The sequence below is a fragment of the Ursus maritimus genome, unplaced genomic scaffold, assembly GCF_017311325.1.
Source record: "Ursus maritimus isolate PB19 unplaced genomic scaffold, ASM1731132v1 scaffold_20, whole genome shotgun sequence".
NCBI classification, from domain to species: Eukaryota; Metazoa; Chordata; class Mammalia; order Carnivora; family Ursidae; genus Ursus; species Ursus maritimus.
Window position 1 is genome coordinate 21435128 of NW_024424453.1, and position 6990 is coordinate 21442117.

Sequence of the window (6990 nt, forward strand, 5' to 3'; positions counted from 1 at the left end):
CCGCTCAGCCCGCGCCGCCGCCGCCGCCGCCACTGCCTCCCGCCCGCCGCCCGGCGCAGCCCGTTTCTGCGAGGACGCCCCGCCCAGGGCCGCGGCCCCGCCTCGCCCCGCCCCCTCTCGCCCCACGCCTCCCCGCCCGACTGGGGGACGCTCGGGGCTCCCTCTCCCCTGGTCAGAGGAAGCAGAAACCACACATGGCAACTTTAAAAATCATGAGGGCTACATAAACAAATTTATAATAACAAGCCAAAGGTGGGCGTCCCTGACCTGCAGGTTTCTCAGGAGGAGGAGTCTGGGGAGATGCTGTGGGCAACCGGGCCCGACGGCACCTCAGCTCCTTGCCTGAGGCGGCGCGGGACCGGAGAACACGGAAACGACTCCGGTTTGCCAGAGTCGTCTTCACCGAGGAGGGGACTTCACCACCCTCTCCCCGAATGGCCTCGCAGACCGTCTCCAGGCGTTCTGCTTTGGGCTCTATGACGTGACTAAAAGATAGTCCGCGGGAGGATCCCGTGAGGCATCTAGTGTAGTACACCCTGCTGCTCAGAGAATGTCCTTACTTGGCTCTTTTGAAGGATTTAACCAGGAATCGCAGGTCAATGGGAATTTCATTCTAAGTGTGTCAGTATTAAACAGTAGAATTTTCTCCAGATTCAGTTGAATGTATCAAGGAAATCAATATATATGCTTTCCTGATTTTCCTGTCAACCGTAAGACCTGCTTTTTCGGAGACAGGGTCCACAGGAAATCAATTCTTCGTTTAGTGTTGATTCCTAAATAAAGTTCGCGGCTTTTCATCTTTTCCACCGTCATGGATGCTCCCCGTGGTCGGAGCTGAGGGTGCAGTCGACGTTTTTCTACACGAGATGGAGCTGAAGAGTACTGTGCACTGCGACTGTTGCGACAGAATGAAAAGAAATAAAGGAGTTTGGGCAGAAGGTGCGTGTTTTTTTAGGAAAAATAAATGGAGCACTGCTTCTATTTCATTGGCAAAAAATTATGAACGAGGAATTGTAGCACGCATCTTATGTTTTGGAATAATTGCATTGTAATCTATCTGGAAGTTTAAACACAGCCTGCAAATTCTTTAAAGGAGTAGTGGATAGATTCTGGCATCTCTCTCTTCCTCACTTTGCTTACTGAAGGAAGGAATTACGGATTACGTCCCCACAAATGGAAAAGAGGTAGAATATATTACTATAAAATAATTCCCACCCACCTTGCCGTTAGGAAAGCTATTTTTATCTCATTAAAATTCTAGCTACAAATTAGCTAAAATACTAGTAGGGTTGATAACAGGTTTTTTAGTTTAGAGAAGAGGTTAAGAAATGCAGTCTGATTGAAATAAAATATAAAACCCATCTTTATTTATCTTGTGTGTCTCTGTGTGTGCTCATAACAAGCACACTTTGAAAAGTAATTATCTGGTACACACAAAGAAAACATGGTAAACAAGAACATTTTGAAAATAGTGTTTCAAAGATCGAGTGCTGTCAGATTTGTAGTTTGCATATTTTTAGTGGTCCTCAATATGACTTTCATAGGTAGTGCTTTGTGGTTTTCCAAATAAATGTTTAAATACAAATATAATTCAGTAAATAGTCTGAAAACCCATGCCTAGGTTAGGATAGTAACTGATCCAACAGATTTCAGTTTGGGGAAAAGTTGACATTCTACTCCAAAATACAGGCACTATTTGTTTCTCTGATAGATGATACTTGAGCATTACCCAAAATACTGAGTGTACTGGGGGATAGGAGACTACCAAGTTTGAACAGATAAAATATCAAATTTAATCAAACTTTATTTCTTATAAGCTTATTTTACTATACCTCATTTTTCTTTTAAAAGAGAAGTTATTTTGCCAGGATGCCCACTTAAATTTGAATTTCAGATAGACAAGGGGTAATTTTTTAGTGTAAGTATAGTCCTTGCAATATTTGGGATATATTTAGACTAAAAAATTATTCTTATCTACCTGAAATTCACATTTACCTGGATATCCTGTATTTTTATTTGCTAAATCTTGCTACCACCCTACCTGTAGAGGATACCTATGAATCCCACAGGAATAATAATGATCATTTATACATAGTTAAGTCCTAGGCCCTGTACTACTTGCTTAGTGTGTTGTATTTCTTAAACTTTACAAATACCCTAAGAGGGAGATATTGTTTCCCTAATTTTGTAAATGAGGAAACTGAGGTTTAGAGAAATTAAGTAACTTCCCCATGGTTAAAAAGCTATCAAACAACAGTACATTGATTCAAATCCCCATCTTTCCTCCAAATACCCAGTACTGGTTCCCCAGTGAATGATGGCAGAGCTCTGGGGAAACGTCACAAAGCTGAATGAGGTGGAATGAGAGAAAATGAAAGAAACAGTTGTGGGGCACTTGGTTGAGTATTCTCTCCAGTCAGCTGAATCCATTTTCTGCCTTCTATGGGCATAAACAAGATCTTTTGGCTCTTCATTTGCTAAAACTCTTAGTTTATTCCTGAATTTTAGAATCATGTGTACAGAAAAAATATTTTAGTTCTTATAAAAGCATCTTATTTATAATTTGGTGTTATAACTGATGTGACTTTGATACTAAATCACTGAAAGGCCATTATTTGTCTCTAGGAGACAAATTATTAAGATTAAGATTTCCTGAGAAATAGCCCTTCCTTATAACAGCAGCTACAATTGTGTTGGCATTTTATTGTATCCAAGAAACACAGTCATGAACACATCATCTTAAATTAAATGAACCAATGTTTTTGTAAAGCGTGACATAGTATACAGCATAGAAAGTGCTCTGTTAAATGGTCAGGGTTTTTTGTTATAATTTTTAATAATGTCATTCACTGAATTAGGTGACTTTGAAGATGTGTATGATATGATCTAATGAGATAATTTACTAAATGAAAAATAAATTCAAATGACCAACTCAATGTGAGCTATTTAATAATTTGGTTATAAAAATTTATAGAAGGTGAAGGTGACATAAGAATGGCAGAATGTTCATATTTATTGAAGCTGGGTGATGAGTCCATGGAGTTCATTATATTTTGTTTACTTTGTACAGCATTAAAATTTTTCATAATAAAACTTGTTTTTTTATTTTTATTTTTATTTTTTTAAAGATTTTATTTATGTATTCGAGATAGAGAGAGCAGGAGCAGGGGAGCAGAGAGAGAAGGACAAGCAGGGAGCCAGATGTGGGGCTCGATCCTAGGACCCTGGGATCATGACCTGAGCTGAAGGCAGCCACTTAACCGACTGAGCCACCCAGGTGCCCCAAAACTTGTTTTTTTAATGGGGCAAAGGTTAGGCAATTTTTCTGATACACATTTTTCTGGTTCACTTAGTTGAAAAATAACCAAAAGAAGGTATAGTTTTAAAAATTTTCAAAAGAACTATTTTAAAAAAAACTGACCTCAGAGAAACAAAATTCTTTTTTTTTCTTTTTTTGTATTCTAATTAGTGACCTCAGGATAATTTGAGAAGCCTGTGTATCCATAAAACAAGTTTATCTATCTATTATATATATATATATTCTATCATCTATCTATGTATTATATAGATAGCAATCAGAGACAAAAAAAAAGAATTGTTGGAAATTCCTCTAATTAAAAAAAATCAGGGGCACCTGGGTGGCTCAGTGGTTAAGTGTCTGCCTTCAGCTCAGGCTGTGAACCCAGGGTCCTGTAGGGAGTCTGCTTATCTCTTTCCCTCTGCATTCCCTCTCCCCCCACTGCCCCAGCTCATGCTCTCTCTCTGTCTCTCTCAAATAAATAAATAAAATCTTTAAAACAAAAACAACAGAAGGGCTGAAAGAAAAGGTTAGTGGAATTTCCCAAAGTGTAAAGCAAAAAGACAAAGGGGAAGAAATATTTTTAAAAGTCCAAAAACTATATAGGGTCAATCCAGGGAGGATAATAGCCAACCAATAGTTCCAGAAGGAGACAAGAAAACTCAGGGGAAAAAATAATGAGAGCAATAATAGAAGAACATTTCTTAGAGCGAAGATAGGAGTCTTCAGAGTAAAAGGGCTTACCAAGGGCCACGCAAAATAAATGAAAATAAACCCTTACTTCACCATAAACTTGTGATTTTATAGTACATTAAATACTAAGAGAAGATTCTAAAAGCTTCCAGAGAACAAGCAACAGGTCAACTACAACAGAACAAAAATTTAATTGGCCCTAGTCTTCTCATCAACAGCACTCAGTGCCAGAAGACAGTAGAACACTGCTTTCAGAGTTCTCAGGAGCTGAGTATCGGAACTAGTTAAGGTATCACTCAGCTGTAAGGGTAAAATGAAGACATGTTCAGAAATGTAAGAACTCAGAAAGCTCACCTCTCAAAAATTCTTTCTGAAAAAATCAATTAAGGATGAAACAGTAAAAAGAAAAAGGAATCCAAGAATCAAAAAAACCTGAGATCCAAGAAACGCTAATCCCTAACCCAATGAAAGGAAGGCCTAGAACTATAGCTGTACAGCAGACCAAGAGAGCAATTGCTATTGAACTGGAGAAGAATGTCCTCAGGCAGAAAGTGGATTCCATACCACAGAGACTAGGATTAAGATCCTGGACAAATTTAGTCATATGGTGAAGGCATGTGCTTTGTTAAGAGGAAAAATGGAAAGCGATTAAAACAAAAGAAAGCCGCATTCCAAATATAAAGCAAACTAAAATGTGTCATTATTTGGTTCTTCTAATGGAGTATTTGAAAATGTAATTATATGATCATGATGTTTGAAGCATCCCTCCTAGTGATATGGGCCAATGATATAGATTTATCTTTTCTATTCTAACTGATGCATTTTGTTCTATAGTGAATACTATTTACATAAGCAAAATAGTATAATTACACTTTATTGACTTAAAATACTTAGTATCAACTGAATGGCCATTCACAAAACAAAACGTGAATGTTACAAATTCTAATAATATAAAAGTAATGGTGGAGTTGACAGAAGTCAAGAGGTCTATGGAGGAGAGAGAGAGTTGAAGGAAGAAAGTTGAAGGGAAATTTAGATGTGTTCTTTCTCTTACATAATAAATAATAAGGTAAGAGATGTTGAGAATTGCTTTCTGCCCTTGGACACCACCGAGTATCATTAAAGTCCCTGCCCCCCACTGCTGTCATGTCTAAGTCAGAGCCTCCCAAAGAGCCTGAACAGCTGCAGAAGCTCTTCATTGGGGGTTTGAGCTTTGAAACAACTGATGAGGGTCTGAGGAGCCATTTTGAGCAATGGGGAATACTCACAGACAGTGTGGTAATGAGACGTCCAAACACCAAACATTCCAGATCCTTTGGGTTTATCACATATGCCACTGCAGAGGAGGTGGAGGCAGCCATGAATGCAAGGCCACACAAGCTGGATGAAATTGTTGTGGAACCAGAGGGCTGTCTCAAGAGAATATTCTCAAAGACCTGTTGCCCACTTAACTATGAAAAAGATTTTTGTTGATGGTGTTAAAGAAGACACTGAAGAACATCATCTAAGAGATTATTTTGAACAGCATGGGAAAATTGAAGTGATTGAGATCATGACTGACCCGAGGCAGTGGCAGAAAGAGAGGCTTTGCTTTTGTAACATTTGATGACCATGACTCTGTAGACAGATTGTCCTTTAAAAATCCCATACGGCCACATGTGGTGAATGGCCGCAACGGTGAAGTAAGGCAAGCCCTATCTAAGCAAGAAATGGCTAGTGCTTCATCCAGTCAAGGAGGTCAATGTCGTTATGGAAACTCTAGTGGCGGTTGTGAAAGTGGTTTTGGTGGGAATGACAACTTTGGTCACGGAGGGAACTTCAGCAGACAAGGAGGCTTTGGTGGCAGTCGAGGTGGTGGTGGATATGGTGGCAGTGGGGATGGCTATAATGGATTTGGTAAATGATGGAAGCAATTTTGGAGGTGGTGGAAGCTGTAATGATTCTGGCAATTGCAACAGTCAATTTTCAAATTTTGGACCCATGAAAGGAGGAAATTTTGGAGGTAGAAGCTCTGGCCCCTATGGTGGTGGAGGCCAATACTTTGCAAAACCATGAAGCCAAGCTGGCTATGGCGGTTCCAGCAGCAGCAATAGCTATAGCTGTGGCAGGAGGTTTTAATTACTGCCAGGAAACAGCTTAACGGGAGAGGAGAGCCAGAGAAATGACAGGGAAGCTACAGGTTACAACAGATTTGTGAACTCAGCCAAGCACAGTGGTAGCAGGGCCTAGCTGTTATGAAGAAGACATGTTTTAAACAATACTCATATGTATGGGCAAAAAATTTGAGGACTGTATTTGTGACTAATTGTAGAACAGGTTATTTTAGTTTCTGTTCTATGGAAAGTGTAAAGCATTCCAACAAAGGGTTCTAATGTAGTTTTTTTTTTTTTTTTTTTTTTTTTTTTTTTTTTTTGCACCCATGCTGTTGATTGCTAAATATAGTGGTATGGTCATGGCACTGAATAAATGTGTCTTTAAAAAGGGGGGGGAGGGGCGCCTGGGTGGCGCAGTCCTTAGGCGGCTGCCTTTGGCTCAGGGCGTGATCCCGACGTTCTGGGATCGAGCCCCACATCAGGCTTCTCCGATAGGACCCTGCTTCTTCCTCTCCCACTCCCCCTGCTTGAGTTCCCTCTCTCACTGGCTGTCTCTCTCTGTCAAAATAAATAAATAAAATCTTTAGAAAAAGGAGGGGGGGAGATTTTAAGAATGTAAAGATGGTGGAGCTGGAAATGGAAATATTAATTATGTATTTCTTTAAGGTTGTAAATATAACCAATAGAAAAAGTAAATACTAAATAGTACTGTGTATTTTTAATACTACAAATAACAAAATATGAAATGGGGGATGAAGTAGGACATAATACGTTAATAGCTCGTTTATCATCTTCTTGGCCAGGGAGTTAAAACTGACCAAAAAGGGAAGGTATATAAGCATGTTATTTAAAGCTGAGGAGAGAGTGACTGTCTTAATCCATTTGGGCTGCTATAGCCAGACTAGG

General features: G+C 39.5%; 1 pseudogene; it reads left to right on the forward strand.

The window, feature by feature from the left end:
• The first annotated feature begins 5016 nt into the window (after nt 1-5016).
• LOC121104220 lies at nt 5017-6534 on the forward strand (annotated as a pseudogene).
• The last annotated feature ends 456 nt before the right edge of the window (nt 6535-6990 follow it).